Genomic DNA, 17,980 nt, shown 5'->3' on the forward strand with positions numbered 1-17,980 from the left:
ATAAACGGCGATGGAATCACAGAGACCTCACCCTGGTTTCCCAGCAAAACGAAACCAAACAAAGCCTTCTGAGCACAACAGCAAATTTGATGCTATGTCAGGTAGTGGTCCGACATAAACGCTGAAATGTAATACACAAGCGGTGTCTGGTGGGTAATAACAGCGACAGGCCAGGGCATGTATTAAAACATCGTGCCACCATTTATTTGGCAGATAGTTGGTAACTCACCAACCCCCCCCTTCCATGGTCCAGCCTCCAACTACCCCCCATAGCGGCATTTTGGGATATTATTCATGGCAAAGGACTTAATATGAACGCAATGTTTTTTCACAATCCAATTAAAGAAATATGCAATACAAAGAGGGAGGAAGTGAGGCAGATAAGCAGAATCAGTGTAGGTAAGAACGACCAGGAATGTGGGAGCAGATTCAACATTTAAATCAGACAAAGGCGTCATAGCTCTGGCTAAGAAGGACAGAGGTTTATTTAAAATTCTGGGCAGATCAGTACAAGGTGAAATCCAATTTATTTCACATTCAGTTCTCCTTAATAAACATCAATCTTCTAACTGCCCATTCTGGCCAGAGTTGGGCAGCATAGGGCAGAAGGCTGAACTTCACGCTGGACAGACAGAAAGACAGACACACAGTCTATGGGCAGATTAGTGAAGCCAATTAGCCTAACTGCAGCCTTTGGAAAACAATCTGACTCATGGAGAACACGCATATACACTAAGGAGTGTTACTTCTCAGCCGATTAGTTACACCAGTGTTTCCCAGCCTGGTCCTTGGGGACCCCAGACAGTCCACATTTTTGCTCCCCCCCCCAGCTCCCATCACACCAGACCCTGGGAGGGAGCAAAAATGTGGGATGTCTGGGGACCGGGCTGGGAAACACTGAGTTAAACTACCAACATATATACTGAGGAACTTAGCTTTGCTCAGTTTTTAATTGACATTTTCTAATTAATTACCTTTTTCAAACATTAATGCTGGGTAGCACTGTTAAATTACGGCTTATAATGATAGACCGCTGGTGTCTTCCTCCTGTTCATGGTGTATTCAGAAACGTGTAGGGCAGACTGCGGATTTCCCCGGCGAAGAGCAGCTTAAAACCCACATCACAGCCGCATCGCATAGATAAGCACCACCCCAGCAGGGATTAGGGGAAGTTTTATCTGTAGAAAATCATCTCCCCAGTACATCTTGTGAGCAGTCGTCCCACCTGAGGCACACTGATGTCATGGAGGAGGATGAGGGACAACTGCGGGGGCACAGGCTTGGTTTGGGTGGTATTATGATAACCCCCCACCCCCCGGGAAATTTTATTGGAAAATTCCGGAACGGCATTGCTTTTTAAAATACCGTAAACTGTAGTATCTGGCTTGTGTGATTTGGGGGGGGTCGGGGGGTGCTGGTGGTAAAATTAAATTTGTCGACCCAGTGGGACAGGGTAATAGGACTAAAACTTGCTAGCTAATTTTACCGCAGCTATATAGCGGAACAGCAGGACATTCTGCATCATTAGCAACTTTCAGTTTAAATGGTATTCATCTTTGTCCCCTTACGTTATCCCAGACTACCTTAAATCCGACAAGTTATCCGACTAAGAGCAAAATCCTGGCTCGTGATACAGGCCCCTGCTGTCAATTTGCGGGAGACTCCCAGATCTTCCACAACAGCTGAGATGACTGTGTGAGTGGATGGGGAACGTCTACGTGATGTTTTTAGCTGCACTGTGAAGAGGGTGCCCTCCCCCCCCCCCCCCAGTATGTTGTCCTGGAGTAGGACACCCCATATTGGGGCTGAGATCCTCGCTTTCCTACCACAAAGGTTAGTTAGTTCTTGAATTCGGTGAGAAAAACACTTGTCAGAACTCACAAAGAGACCATTTCTAGTAATCGTCTATTGAGTACAGACATGGGCCATTATAGAGCACGTTTAAGCTGCATGACTTTGAGAGGACACTGGAGTGCCAGGAGAAAACCCAGACAAACATGGTCAGGACGTGCAAACTCCACACAGGCAGATTTGTGACCAGGACCCCATGACCCTGGAGGAGGGATTCCACCGTGCTGCCAAGAGAGACACCAAGCCGTCCACCCAAATGTAACTGACAGTGAGAAATGCAGAAGGACAATGCCAAACAAATGAAAATCCCACACTTTACTGAACAGGAGTCGCTCCGCATTAATGACCTACATCGTGATCCCTAACTGCCCCCCCCCCCCAATCTACTTCTTGAACCTCAGATATCACACACAGCATCACCAATGAGGCACTGCAGATAATGGAAATGCTCTTTGGCACTGATGGATCTCAAACATACAGATTACGTACATCGTATTCCAAACTGAACACCTCCGCCCGCATTGCCGGCCGCTTATTCATCTGTTAAAGCAGCTTCCTATTATTATTCCCATGCGACTTCTCCAAACCCAGAGCCAAAATGGCAGAGCTGATCCTACGTGGCTGATTTCCAGAGAAATCTGACCACAAACAGCATTAATATTTGCAAATTTCGGGCTCTCTTTAATAAATCAGCCGAACAAGTTACATCAGAAATGCAGCCTTTTGCGCGCAGTCTCGGGGTCTTGCCCGCTAAGGTCACTTCTCCTCACCCATTGTTCCTATTTAAATCCAGGAAACAGAGAGGAAGTGCCTGCAGTGTGTGCAGTGTGTGCGTTCCCTCCAGGTGCTATTCCCAGGGCTCCCGAGCCAGCGGACTTGACTCCATTTCCTCCTTCGGCCAAGCAGCTCGGATTTGGGGAACGAGAAAAGACAGGAGGCGACAGGAAATAATTGAAAACGGCCGGAGTCAGGTGAAGGAAAACGGGCGGATGTCATGGACAGGAAACCAGGAACAGAGGCATCGCAGAACATGGCCAGGTGTGGTTTTTCCGGAGCTGTATTTATTCAGTGGGCTGGATTGCTACATCTGAGGCAACATGTTACATCAACCGAATGTTTGGCTTCTTAATAAGAGTCAGGCGGTGCAGCATTTAAATCTCTCCTCAGTCTCACCTCCTTAGACCTTGGTGCAAATTGGCATCCATTCGCGCACTTCCTCCCAAGACTGGCCTCTTTCATCTGCCAAGATGGAAGCAGGTGCCGACTGCCAGACCTCTCCTCGCCGAGCTCTCATAGCTGTGTGGATATTCAGGGGATTCTGCTTTTCACCTTCTCAACAACGTTCCCAACAGCATTCCCAATGCCATTCCCAACAGCATTCTCAGCAGCGTTCCCAATGCCATTCCCAACAGCATTCTCAGCAGCGTTCCCAATGCCATTCCCAACAGCATTCTCAGCAGCATTCCCAATGCCATTCCCAACAGCATTCTCAGCAGCGTTCCCAATGCCATTCCCAACAGCATTCTCAGCAGCATTCCCAATGCCATTCCCAACATAATTCCCAACAGCATTCCCAATGCCATTCCCGACAGCATTCCCAACAGCATTCTCAGCAGCGTTCCCAATGCCATTCCCAACTGCATTCCCAATGCCATTCCCAACAGCATTCTCAGCAGCGTTCCCAATGCCATTCCCAATGCCATTCCCAACAGCAGTCTCAGCAGCATTCCCAATGCCATTCCCAACAGCATTCCCAATGCCATTCCCAACAGCATTCTCAGCAGCGTTCCCAATGCCATTCCCAATGCCATTCCCAACAGCAGTCTCAGCAGCATTCCCAATGCCATTTCCAACATCATTCCCAATGCCATTCCCAACAGCATTCTAGGCAAGCCTTCCCTGCAGCATTTTCAACAGCATTACCAACACCATTCTTAACAACACTCCTAAAAGTATTCCCAACAACATTACCAACAGTATTCTCAGCAGCATTCCCAATGCCATTCCCACCAGCATTCCCAAAGCATTCTCAATAGACTATCCAGTGCTATTCCCTGCAGCTCTCTTAGCTGTGCAGATATTCAACAGATTCTACTTGTCACCTTGTCCCCGTACCTCTTAGCAGGGATGGTCCCCCCACACACAATGGGGTCTGACCTTTCTGCTCCATCTGACGGGCACACGGTGTTTTTCCCACCCTCTTCGCTGCTAGATGATTTTTCTTCCCCACTCAGACAGCTCAATAAGTGTCCTGGGCTGCCCTTTCTCCTCTTGTTTTCTAGCATGTTTGGCACTGGGACTGAGGAGCAGCACATTTCTGTCAATGAAGTAAAACGGGGCCAGCAGGTTGTGTGGACATGAAGTATCTGTAGCATGTAGGGCAGGATTTGCTTCTTCGGGCGTCGAGATGAGCCCTGTTGTGATACCCTTGAAGAAGGTAATACTCTAACACAGTGTTTTCCAATCTGGTCTTCGGGGACCTACAGTCGCTCCATGTTTTTGCTCCCCGCCTACAATTTGGAACTGGGAGGGAGCGAAAACACAGACTGCTGTGGGTCCCTGAGGACCAGATTGGAAAACACTGCTCTAACAAAATGTGTATGAATGGATGCATTTTTTTATGTGGATTTGAACAAATGCAACAGCCAAGCAAGTAAATGTGATTTTTGTCCTTTATAAGCAATCTTCAGATTATTTGTGATCCTTGGGGATTAGACATGGTTGCAAAGCCAGAGATTGAGCTAAATCGTCTTCCCTTTTTACCACTGTAGGAAAAAAGACTCCCACATACCACTGAGGATAAAGCTGTTCTCCTGAATTTCAGGACTTTTCAAAGGAGGCCATTGTGGACCAGGACCAGCAGAAAAGGTTCCATTCATTGCCTTGGGCCCGGCTCTGTTCCTCTGATAGTGGACCACTCTCTGCTGTGTAACAAAACACTTTACTCAACGGGGGGAGGGTGACCAAGCATCTTGCAGATGGTAGTGTGCAGATCTGCCAGTCTGGGGAGAGAGAGAGTCTGGGAGAGAGAAAGTAGGACATGAGTTCACAGTCAGGATTTCACTCTGCGTGTTACCCCTCATGTTGGGGGGTGAAGGGGCACAATGGCATCGTGGTATTGGGCTCCTCTGGGCGGTGCCAGTCAAACCAATCTTAATGCCATTCTCAGCAGCATTCTTAATGCTGTTCTCAATGCAATTAACATTCCTAACAGAATTATCAATAGAATTCCCAGTGCCATCCCAATGGCTTTTCCAAGAAACTTCTAAACAACATTCCCAACAGAATTCTCAACAACATTCCCAACAGAATTATCAGTAGAATTCCCGGTCTCATTCCCAATGGCATTTCCAACAAAATTCTCAACAATATTCCCCACTGAATTCTTAATAGAATTCCCAGTGCCATTCCCAATGGCAATTCCAACAAAATTCTCCACAGCATTCTCAGCAGTGTTCCCAACAAAATTCCCAACACCATTTCCAAGAGAATTCTCAAAAACATTCCAGCAGCATTCTTAATGGTATTTCCAGTGCCATCTCAACAGCATTTTTAAAGCATAATGGCTCTCTGTGGAAAACGACAGTGAAGACCTGGGGGCATTTTTCATCACAAACCTTCAATGCTGTCCTTATCGAGAGCAGGCCCTTAGGCTCCAATGGTGTGGAATTCAGCCTCGATGGGAAAGAAGTTCCTTAAAACACGACGTGCCTGCATTCCTCGCTGCCTTTTCATTGGCTGAATGGGAATTACTCACACCTCATTGGCCTCAGTCTTAAGGAAGTAATCCTCACCATCATTCTGGCCACGGCCTGTACTGGTGGCTGGCATCAGTCTGAATATGGGAAACAAAACAAGCCATTTCCCAAATGAAGGCTGCAGTTCCTCATCACCCAAGGACTCCTCTGTCTCTCTTTGAGGTTTTAAGCCCGACTGTCCACACGTGGACCGACTGTCCTACTTCTGATACAAAGGCAGCTGTGGTGCCATAACTCACTTGCCTAGTAACAGCATCAATTGGAGAGTAATATACTCCGAGGGTATGAAGTATCACCTGTGACGAAACAAAGAGGCACAGACTTGTACATCCACAAGGAAACCACTGTGCTGGAGAAGGGAGGGTCTTGCTGGTGGTTGTCAGCCGATGAAGCTGTTGTCTTCGTAGCTGAACACCCGTCCGAAGGCTCCATCCAGCATCCAGAGCAGATCCCCGCTGCCGATGCAGGCTGTGTGCGTTAAATGGGAGTGTGTAATGGACAGTCCCGTCCCAGCAAGACTCCATCAGAGCCAGATGATTACCTTACCGCCTCAATTGACACATCTGATTACCTTTAGTTGCGATTTTATACTCATGCAGATCATAGACTGCCTTTTCTTGATGCTTAACTGTATATTTAAAATGAAAAGCAGGGATTCTGACAATAACCTTCCTGATCTGGAACACCAAGACAAGGGAGGAAATGTCCATACAGACTGCATGTGCTTGAGGAGTCTTGCGTGTCTGATCCTGACATATACATAGCATTCTTCAGTAGGGCAGAAGATGACATGGGCCAATTATATAGGTCTGTACCCTAAAGGGGCGCTAATTGTTATTTTTATTATTTTTGTTACTCTTGTTGCTGTTGTTGCTGTTATTGTTGTTATTGTCATAATCATTACTGCTATGTCGCATGCCTCCTCACACTGAACCACCTAACCTCATGGCCTAGATTTAAATATCCTGGCACTCATCACTTTGCATATAGTACAATCCCAGGGGGGTGTTCCATGAAGCAGGGGGGTGTTCCACAAAGCAGGATTTCTCAGTTAGCTGGGTTAACTAAAGCTAGAAGTCACAGTCGTCCAATGAGAGTTTAGGTAAGGAGCATTCCTATTGGACAACCATGATTGTCCAATAAGAGTTTAGGTAAGGAACATTCCTATTGGACAACCATGATCGTCCAATAAAAGTTTAGGTAAGGAGCATTCCTAATCATGATAGTCAACGATTCTCAATTATTTTCTCCGAGGTCCAAATTTCATCAGTTACACAAAGCCAGGGTTTTTTTTAGGGGGGGAGGGGCATCTTGGTAGATTTTACCGACTGGGGGGCGTCCCCCTTGATAAATTGATAAGTCGCGTGGTCTGGTTTGCATCGTGTTTCCATCTGAATGCAGAGTAATGCATTTCTACGCAGGCATGCAGATAATGCTCAGGTGCTGAACATGCGAGCAGCCTCTGGTTGCGTGTGAAACCTTCCACCGCGCAGGTTGTTTCCGCCGACCTCCTCGTCCACCGCACTTGGCCGACATCCCGTCAGTATCAGCACAAATAAAAGCTGTGTATTATAAAAGACATCCAGCCACGAATACCAGCAATAACTTACGACCAATGTGCCAGATATGAAAGACGACAGCTGGTCCTGGCCGGGACCCAAAGCCCGTGAAGATCAGCATTAGTCGGTAACAGAGGTCGGCCTTCAGCGTCTCTGCAGAAACGTGAGCAGATTTATTGCCCTGCTCTTGATCCTCCTTGCTTTCTCTTTTTATGAGGCTGTCCGTGACTGACAGGGCAGCACACAGGAGCACATTCACAGCACGTGTTAAGTGTCCAGTAAGTGGAAAGCAATTCGTTTTTCCTGTTCGGTCAGTCAGACAGGACCCCCTTCATCGTGTTATTCGTGGAGCTGCGCTCACAAAGAACCACGGAAAGAATCTATACACCTTCAGGTGAACCTTGAGGAAAAGGACTTTTTTCCTTGCTCGCTTCTTCGTTTATTTTTTTGGAAACCGTGAGCTGCGCTCCGTGAGAGCCTTTCCAGCGGGCCGGTGCTCGTCCGTTGAGGCGGACCGTAACGGCAGACCGCGAGCGTTGCGTCCATGAATGGCCTCAGTGACTCCGCACCGCCAGGGCCTCATGTTCTGTGGTTTTCCAAAAAATTCCCAGCCCCGTGATGAAGGGCGTTTTCAAATCAGCCCTCCCCGGCTCCTGAGGCCGGGCCCCGGCACGGAAAATGTGAGGAGGCGGTGCTGAAAACGCCACTCTGTTCGGCCGCGCCGGGTCCAGCGGTCATTAAGGACTGACTGTCCTCCCCCCCACCGTGCGGTGAGTACCCCTTCAAAGGTCCTCTCCCTGGGCTCCCATAATGGCATCACTACAGGGAGGGGCTGCCCCAGGCACCCTCCCCCACCCCCAACCAAAATGAAACATGCTTCACTGCCCTGGCCAGTCCCGATGCAGCGACGGCATAAGCACGTGGCATTGCCAGTCTCGCCATAGATCCCCAGCCAGAGACTCGCTTCATCTCGATCAGACATCGAAAGAGGCCTATTATAGCTGTTCTAATGAATATGTAACCAAATCAGATGGATATAGGTTACGACCTTAATATGTACCTAATGCAAATTTCACAAATAGGTCAGTTAATTTAGGCTGGGGGGAGGGGGAAGGTGGCTCAGTGGGCGGCATTGCTTGGTTAAATCCCCCCCCCCCCGGCTCTGTGAGTGTGTGTTTGTGTGTTGAGTTTGTTGTTTGTTGTGCTGACAGGTTTCTTCCAGGTACTCAATCCAAAAACAAGCACTGAAGGACACTGAGGAATCCTGATTTCCCATTGTGTGTGTCACGTACCACGGACTGGCATCCCATTCAAGCTCTTCCTTGCCTTCCGCGCTAAGCTTTCCATGACAGTCTTCAGGCTGGCCGCAATCCTGCGCTGGATACGCAGTTATGGAAGACAGGCGGGTAAAATTTTGGCCCGGGATTCATTCCGAAACTGTGGACGCCTGTGGGCATTTTTGTCATCCGTTCACCGAAGGCGACGACTCGGAGTCGTGTGACGAACTCAGGCAAACGTTTGCGAGGAGACAAACAGACTTTAAGTGGCAAGAAGAAGAAGAATCCCTGGGGGAGGATAATGGCAAGATCATGGCTGATTTCAGACTGATTCCTTCTTTGCGGATGCATATTCATGAGCCTGCATGTCTAATTACAGACAATCCTGCACTTCAGTGTCCCTTATTTACAAACAGCGCGTGTGGGAGGTGCACCACAAACCAGAAAAACATTATTAGCCCCCGTCCTCGTACCCTGGCAGTAGGTTGACCGATTGAAGTACTCATAATGACTTATTACCAAATAAGTCAAAAATCTGAGAAAAAATCTAGATAATGAATCTGTGGAAAAACACTGGCCAAAGAATACTCCCGGCTTATATAAATAACATTCCATCAGAGCATAATATGACTTGTTTCGCTGGTTAATTTGTGATTTATAAATGAGGCCAGGCACCGCAGTGGCTCGGAGGGAAGCGTCAAAGCCTCATGCATGCAGGGGTTGGCCGTTTGTTTCCTGTTTCCATGGCGGCCCGAGTTCCTCTCCACATCTGTGCGCGTCTCCTCCTCGTATTCCAGTTTCCTCCAACCGATTAAGTGAACTTCCGTCTCTGCACTGTGCAGATCGCACGCCCCGGTAGCCCGTCCAGGGTGTCCTGTGCTGGGCTCCAGACTCCCCGAAGCCCGGTGATAGAATCGGCGGACGCCAGCCTGACAATGAGACGGCAGCGGGCGGACAGGCCTCCGGCGCCGTGAGACTTCGCTCGCTTTCTCCATCTTTGCGTTTCAATCTGCAGGCCCCTTCTGAGGAAAAAAAAAGTGAAGTAACAAAAACACACGTCTCCGTTTCCTGCCTTGGATCTACGCCGGTGGCCCTGGAGATGTTATGCTGCCCTGACTGTTCCACAGGAAGGACAGACAATCCTGCCGAACCCTCCTCGAAGACAGATCTATGCTTCTTGTTTTTGCACCGCCACCATCCAAGGCCGCTTGGCTAGCTAACACAGGTGCTCATTAAATTCTTACATACGTCGAAAAAGCTGAACCCCTACGTGGCAACAGAGGCACCAGGCATATGGTGCTAAGCCTTCTGGGTCATTATCACTTCCTGTTATTATTCTACTGACAGAAGAGAAGTGCAAGTCACGCGGACTCTCTCACTCTCTCTGTCTTTCTCCTGCCTCATATGAGAATTAATGTATCTTTGATTGCGACGTCGACCCTCCTCATATAATGTGGCTCTTGAAGCTGCAAAACAGGGTCACTGTAGTGATTTATCACTCAGGTGTTTTTATGTTTACTTCCAGACCGCAAGATGCATTAAGACGAGCTCCATTTACTGCCATTAGAGCACGCAGTGTGCTAGGCGGGTTCATACCAGCCGATGCCATTTTCTTTGAACGTCGATGACCTTGTTTATGACAAAATAACCGTGCGGAGATTATGAGAAATAATGAGTACGTGTGGATTCAAGTCTTTGTCTTGAAGAGCACAGTATGTGACCAGCAGCTTTAAATACATTTAGATCTTGCCAAAATTGTTGTCTTTCAACTTTAATTATTGGCTGTACTGCACTTCTGTCCACCCACAGTCTTCATGTGTTACATAATTTTGAACGTGGGGCTGGTGGCATCTCAGCACAGAGGCCTGAGCAGTGGGGAGCGGGGAGGAAGCACAAGTGGGGCATTGCACTGTGATGGTCATGGGTTCAAATCCCAGAGAGCACAGAAAGCCTATAACCTTTTCCTCTGCTGTAAGTTGTTTTGGATAATTGTAAGAGAAAAATACAGAGAACGTGTTGTGGTCTTCAGACCGCATGCCATCAAAACGGTGGTTTTATTACCAAACACTCAACGCATGCAAGACTATCCCTTGTTCACTAAAATATATTTGAAATCTTGTTTTTTTTTAATGATGGGATTGTTAAAAACAAAGTCATCCATCTGAGTTACGTAAAGAGGAGCACAGAGGCACAATGGCGACGCGCCGAAATTCATTTTACGCCCAAAGTTGGCGTCGCCATCCGGCTCACACTGGAACCTGCGTTTCAGGCGTCCTCTGCGTGAGGAGAACAGCGGCCGGCGAGTGAGCGGGGTGCTCAGGTCAGGAGTGTGAAAAGCAAGGCAGGCGGGAAGGAAAGACTTCGGAATTCTCTTTGAATCCCGCATCTCTCCGGTAAAGTCTCATTTAAAATGTAGAAAGAGGCCCATCGCACACCTGCCTCTCTGAGGCGGCCTGTTCCCCGTCTCGCAAGCATCGGTCTAATGTTACGGGAGGTTTCGTATCTCCGCTTGTATAAACAATGGAAGCCTGTAGTGTGAGTGTGACAGATATCAAGCGTCGCTCGAGGTTCTGCCTATACAAGGAGCACAATAAATAAATTGATTGATTACATGGTCTGCCATGAAACTTGGCTAGCCTTCTGCCACCGGGGCGGCGTAATTCGTGCAGAGTATGCGTCTCTGCGCCTCGAGTCAGGCCGGGGTTTGCACACAGCAGCCACCGATGTTTGGATCTTCCGACCTACTCAAACATCAAGAACTCCTGCAGGGCGACCTTATGGAGTCTCGTTCCCGGGGATTATTTCCAGCACATTCCCCCTCCCCACGGCACCTAAATATAAGCTTGGCTGAGAGTCTGGGCTCGGGCTGCTTCCGTGAAACACTCGCCTCCCTGTGAAACAGCACCGTAGGAATTCCTCACGCTGTTATACGAACAGGCCGGCTAACGCTAGCACCGAGGCTTCAGTCACGGGGAGCGCTGCGGGACGAGAGATGGAAATATAGACTTTTTTGCAAAATTAACAAGTCAGACTTTTTTGGATATGCATGATGGCAAACAAACCTGGAGCATTGTCACCTCACCTCCCAACCGCCCAGGTAGAGGAACCATAGACGAGAGACCAATGAAGTGAAAGAATGAAAAAAATAAATTGATGCTGTCTCTGTAGTTCTGGTCCTTCTGAAGAAGGGACTGCTGAAAGTAATTCACCCCGAGCCTCGATAAAGGCATGAGGCCAAGATACTAATTTCCTCACAAATTCTACCCTCCCACGGATAGTTCCGGAACATTCCGTGCCACGTGCAGGCTTCTTTATCATTGGCGACTGGCTCCTTGTACCGATGCGAGGCCCAAATGCTGGGGTGGGATGTTTCGGGGAAATAATGACTGGCTGAGCTGAGGTCGGCTCGCACCACCACTGGAATGTGACCCGCTGCTGACCGCGGCTGTTTGTGCAGTGTGATGCTGACAGCGAGCCAAGGCTAGTCATTAGGAGAATCCATCCATAGATGGAGCCATCTCAACAGCTACTGACATCAGAGGCGTATACAGGGGCGGGTCCACAGTGACACCGGCCCCATTTGAAAGCTGATTGGCCCCTGGAGTGTTCTCTCCCCTTCACTCTTCCATTCAAAACATATCATTGGTTAGCAATGAATTATGTTCCCTCTTTTACCGCCCACCCTAAAAAAAATGTACTATAATTGGCCCTGATTGAAGCATAATGAAAAACACATGCAGGGGTGGGTCAGGATGGCTCAGATGGTTTGAATGCTGTATCTGTGAGCGGAAAGCTGTGGGATCAAATCCCATTGTAGGCAGAATGATTTCGCTGACGTGCCGTTGAGCTTGGCCTATCTGCTCTAGGGATTGTCTCACCCTGCACCCTGCTTTCCGAATTATACATCATTTTGGATAAAAGAGTCTGCTACCGTAAACTAGCATAAATGTAAACAATGAGAAGAACAGCCTGTTAATCCATTTAGAGAACCTTGCAAAAAGAATGTGGGGTTATTCAGGGGAAGAATCCTTACTAACGAGGACCGAGAGCTTCTCTCCACATTCCTTGAGTTCTATTTTCCAAACGAGCACAAGATACGGCATCCAGGGAAAGGCAACATTTATTTTTTACATGCCAGTAATCAGGTGGGGGGGGGGGCACAGACTGTGGGGGGGTAACATCCAAACGGCGATAACAGGCCTGAAACTCTGTCGGTCTGTCACGAGAGCGGGACACCGGCGTGGTGTTCGGTTTCCGCCGGTTTGCTTTTGATAACGGTGCCGCCCTTGTGGCTGATTCCAGTAGCGGCTTCCTCAGATAACAGGGCCCATATGCTCTGCTTTCTCTGACTCCTCTTCCTTCATGACAGTCATATTCTGTTCCCGTCACTTCCACTGATATCACCCCAACTTCATTTTCGACTCTTTTTCCATCATCTTTTACATAATGCGTTTTATGTACCTTGGTAATAAGACAGTGACACACTTACGAGTCTATCTCTCTCTCTCTGATTTATTTGCTCACTTACTTGAACTTGGGATAATTTAGTTACAGCCAACAGTACACTGTCACTGTCTGAGAATACATATCAGTAACGGCTATTGTCATATGACAGCTTCAGGAAGCATAGGCATTGATGCCAGAAACATAGGTTTAGTCTATAAATATTGCAGCAACCCTCACAGAAGAGGGACTGAATCTCCCACAATGAGGGCAATGATCTAAGCTACAGGAGCCAAGACACCTGCTCAAAACTGTTAAATCACTGAATCTGAAACATTGCGTGGAAATTGTTCTCAGGTGTGAGGGCTAAACTCAAATAATCAGCTACTCTGAACCACGGGTGATATTATGAATTTTTAGGTATGGGTTGGGGACAGGCAATTTAGAAGACGAATTCCATGGATTATCCAACTAAGTAAAAGTAAGTTATGGATCTCTGAGCGGGGGGTGTGGCTGTGTTTGTTTCTGTGCATGTGCCGCATAGTTTTTCATTTGAAAACGCAAAAGGAAAAGTGTTGCTTTTAACATCTAACACCAGGGCGGTGAAGTTTAGTGACAATTACCGTCACTCATGGAATATTTCACTGCTGCGCTCCCCCGCGATCCGTTCCTTGCCGCGTTCGGAGGTAGCCGGAACGAGCGACGCCGTCACTAATTAGGGAAGGGGAGTCGGAAGAACGGTAGCGTAAATACTGCAGGTGGTGCAACACACTGCCCAAGAAGCAATGGAAGAAAAAAATAAGTACAAAACTTGACATAATAGGGAATCGTTGAAGAACTAGGTGACAGGTTTAAGAGTAAGACATGGGGACACACATGTTGCGTGTCTCGAAATGGGATTTGTGGCAGGAAGCGTCTTTGGCAGGAGGGAGCAGAGATTCGCCATCTGTAATCAACTGGACTCGTATGACGGTGGGCGGGGGGTTGATAAAACTGCGCCGCATAACAGATAACGGTGATCACCATACACACACGCATGCACGTACTGCACGCACACACCCAGACCCAAACAGAATGAGGGACCGGCCCATCACGCGTGGATCCAGATGCCGGTAACCCGTTATCTCTGCAAGCCCTCACAGGTGCGGCTGACGACAGAGACGTCTCCCACAGCTCGGGCGCGTTGCTGCGCTCCGCTGTCTCCATGACAACCTAATTAGCTGTGGGGGAGAGGCAGATGTCAGACGGTGGGATGTTGGGCCCGCAAAAAACTTCCAGAAAGGGAGGTCTGAGGGCAAGCGAGATGGAGAACGACAGGCTGCATTACAATCACCTAATTCAGCGGGTGTTGACCACTGAGAAGTGATTTACGTAAAATAGTATTTAACAAAAAGTCAAAATAACAGACGTGTCTTCTTCTTGGATGGTTGGACCCGGCCTGGCTTATTGGAGGCGTCCACTGGGGCATGAATTCTGCCATTCATGCTGCATGTCAATGGTCTTACTTTTCGTTGCGTTGTTATCGGAGTTCAGCCAGAGAACTAACAGTGTTCATTTCAATGGAGACGACTTCATCCCTCAGTAAGTCAGTGTTGAAGGCTGGAGGGATTATACTCTGGATGATGTACTGTGCAGGAATTCAGCCAAAAAAAAAAGGTGCGTGAGTGGGCTAATGGACGAGAGTAAGAGAGCAGCGGTGAGAATTCTGTACGAGGTCAGCGCAGAGGGAGTATCTCAAATAGCAGCTAATGGATGACAAGAGATTGGGGGCAAAACGAAAGGCCAAAATGCAGCGGTGGGCAGAATTACCACCTGCGTCCTTCTGCTTGAGTCTCACCATGGTACTTTTAAAACATTTCTGGATCGATGTCTGTCAGATATTCTCCTTCTTTTCTGTTCAAGCTCCAAGACGGAAGGTCTAGTTAAGCCCAAAAATGCATACCACTCCACACATTTCTCAAGGCATTGTTTATCGCAGGAGACGAGCAAAGGATTTGTGTGGTCACCATGGTTTCACGTCGAGCGGAGGACACGGAATGGGCCTCCACACCAATCAGAGCCCCCCCCCCCAGCAGAGGCATGTTATTGTGGCTGTCAGTGTGTCTCTGCGCTAATTACAGCTTGCAAGCTGAAGAGTGTGCGGCAGAAGAAAGTTCCCATGTTCAGTTTGATGTTCGACTCTGTTTGTATTCATGCAATTGCCGGACTTGTCAAAGACGGAGACGACGGCAGTGAGACGTGGCATGAGTCAACTGCACCGTGACAGTTTGTCATGACTCGTAATTTGCCTATTGTCTTATAACATTCGGCGTCATCTTGTTATGAATCAAAACCAGGGCCGTACTCCGCATTAAATGTCACCAATAAGAGAGCAAAATTTGCTCCAAGAGAAATTTTAGGAGAATATCTTCTGGGCAGGGTAATCGTCCCTATGTACTGAAATCAGGGGCAATTCTAGGATTTTTTTATTTATTTTTTTGAGGTTGAGGCATAAACAGAGCCAGGATTCATACAGAAGGGCCAGCCTTATCATTAGCCAATGATATGTTTTCGAATTGGTGAGTGACAGGGGAGGGACCACTCAGGAGGCCAATCAGCTTTCAGCTGGGGCCATACCCTATATATGCCCCTATCTTTAATTCCCTTTCTTCCTACCTTCATCCATAATTATTTGGAATGGGATCCTGCAAGGACATAACCCCACATAATGAATACTGTAGCTCCAAAGAGGATGTTGGTAACTATGGAGAGTTTTGCCTTTGACATTTTGATTGGAAAACGCGTTCCACGATGCACTGCACAGAAACGTATTGCACAGGAAGATTGCAATCCGCACTCGCACTCATTTGAGTGAATTTCAGCACACTGCTGGAGCGCAGTTAACTCTTGCCCTAGATTTTTTTTCCGCGGATTTTCTAAAAGTTCGCATAAATCCAAAGAAACCGTGTTGTTTTATGTAACACATTCCCGTGGGGCTGGCTGGGCTGCCGGCAGCCACTAATTTCATGTATTATATGGAAACAAATGCTGTCAGACAGGTGCCATGTTTAGCTTGGTGGTCGTGACCTTAACCGGACGGCGCGTCTCCCAAAAACACGCAGAGGCATCGCCACCAATAAGCTGCTTCTCCGCTTATGAACATTTTCAAAGCAAGTGAAGTTTCAAGAAAAATAAATAAATAAATCATTTATATCTCTTTCCAAACAGACTTTTTCAGCGGGTCGTGACTTTGGAGGTGGAGCGCCTTAAGGTCATCCAGAAGCTATTGTTCTTGATAAGGTGAGTTTTTTTCGGTGAGCTCCCAGGCAAAAATGATCCGGAAGACCCTCATGATTAATGCTTTAGCAAAACTGAATAACCTGCTCGGGCCTCAGTGATTTCAGACATGAATCTGTGTTAGTGAGTGCTGCTCTCAGGCCAAGGCCTTGCGGCCTCTACCCCACATATTGTAATTTGGTTCAGTCCAAAACAGTGTCATGAAGTATTCATGGGGATATACCATCTGCAAACAGAGAGCGGGGGGTGATGTAATAAGTGAAGCATTGCTGCAAGGGCAGTTGAGGGGACACACAAATGTTCCAGACCATGACAAGGGAACTAGGGGAACAGGCTAATTAGTTTAGGAAGGAACCCTAGCTGGTAAGAATTTATCTATACATTTTCATATAGTTTCTCTAACCCACACCTATATTAGTTTAGGAACTTCATTATTCCTCACTAAAATAACCTCCAGGGATGCAGGTGTTGAGATATGTATTACCCCCCCCCCCCCTGCTGAGTTCTGGTATTCTAAAGCCCTCCCCAGTGTATGGAAAGATTCACTCAATTAATTTTTGTCCAGACTGGGAGGTTCAAATTGTTGTGCGCGCATGGGCAGCTAAGGATGCACAGAATATTTCCGTTGAGGTTATTAAAATATTATTAGACAATGTGCTGCTCACTGTGTTTCTTAATGGGTAACTTTTGTGCTCACATCAGCAACACTGGTGATACCTGGATGGCATTAGTTGGAAACAATGTTCACCCGGTCTACACCTAAAACTGTGATACTGTAATGAAGAGATCCGAGTGCAAAGCGAGCAGCTTTAGTAACTCGCACCGCATAAAGGTCAGGACACAAGCTAAATTAAAAAAAAAATAAAAACAATCCGGGGCAATGCGAATACCAAGTCCAAACCATTTCCTGCAAACGGCGTCGGAAAAACAGGCGAGAGTTCAGAAACCAACATGAGCCAATCAGAAGCCCAGCAAGTCAACAGTCGACCAATAGCAGCCCCGCAAGTCAACAGCTCGGTAACAAGCGGGCTCAATACCTCACAAAAAGCCTCATTCAGATAAAGTCCTCATACCTCCCCTAAGGTTAATCAAGGAATGTGAAATAGTTGCATGATGAATTCAAGCGAGGTGAGGTGTGCACTGGTGGGACTGCCCATTGGTGGGACTGCTCACTGGTGGGACTGCCCATTGGTGGTAGGCATTACAGAGATGCATTTCAAATCCCATTACAGTCATGGAAATGCTATATAGCTCTATTTGGGAAGAGAAATAGATTATCAGCTTAACAGTTGAGTCATACATTTCGGACAGGTGCAGGTAGATTTTAGCTCCCATCTCCAGAGCCTCTGTTACCTTCCAGGCATGGTGCTGAGCAAGGAATCTTGTAACTTACATTTAAGACCTTAGCCACTGAGGCAGGAGTTCAAAGCTGAAGCAGCAGGGGCTTCTTAAATGAATAGACCCCAGTAGCAGAAACTATCAGTTAGGGAAGCCGTCAATCAGCTGGTAACCTTTTTCAACAGATACATACGGGCTAAAGGGGAAAAACACCACGGTTCAGTCCTGACTTGAGTTTACAAAAGGTGTGACAGCCTAAAATCAGCTACTTTGTAAGATGTTCTGGCAAACTATGCAGTTAGCCAACCCATACCCTAAACTTCAGGGCACTAGAAAAATGGTGACCTTCTCTGAAGGAGGTCACTTCTTCTGTGGGAACATTCCGACAGCAGCCAGTGCTGAATATTTCTGGGTTGCCTCAGTCTATCGATGCCAATAACTTCTGTAGTGAAGCAGCTATTAACTCCAAGACAGCTGG

The 17,980-nt window shown here is 47.5% G+C and overlaps 1 long non-coding RNA gene across 3 annotated transcripts; it reads right to left on the bottom strand.

Moving 5' to 3' along the window:
• Window positions 1-467: 467 nt before the first annotated feature.
• On the bottom strand, window positions 468-11,852 carry LOC111853669 (uncharacterized). 3 transcript variants are annotated; one of them, XR_011984409.1, is made up of 5 exons: window positions 11,508-11,852; window positions 5,469-6,077; window positions 4,643-4,870; window positions 3,967-4,168; window positions 468-3,147 (listed from the first exon to the last, which is right to left on the bottom strand). It is a non-coding gene; the product is annotated as an uncharacterized lncRNA (long non-coding RNA). The 3 variants fall into 3 exon arrangements; XR_011984410.1 differs by lacking the exon at window positions 11,508-11,852 and having other exon boundaries at window positions 3,967-4,150; window positions 5,469-8,098; XR_002840499.2 differs by lacking the exon at window positions 11,508-11,852 and having other exon boundaries at window positions 5,469-8,096.
• Between the last annotated feature and the right edge of the window lie 6,128 nt (window positions 11,853-17,980).

Source organism: Paramormyrops kingsleyae, chromosome 20, assembly GCF_048594095.1.
Source record: "Paramormyrops kingsleyae isolate MSU_618 chromosome 20, PKINGS_0.4, whole genome shotgun sequence".
NCBI classification, from domain to species: domain Eukaryota; kingdom Metazoa; phylum Chordata; class Actinopteri; order Osteoglossiformes; family Mormyridae; genus Paramormyrops; species Paramormyrops kingsleyae.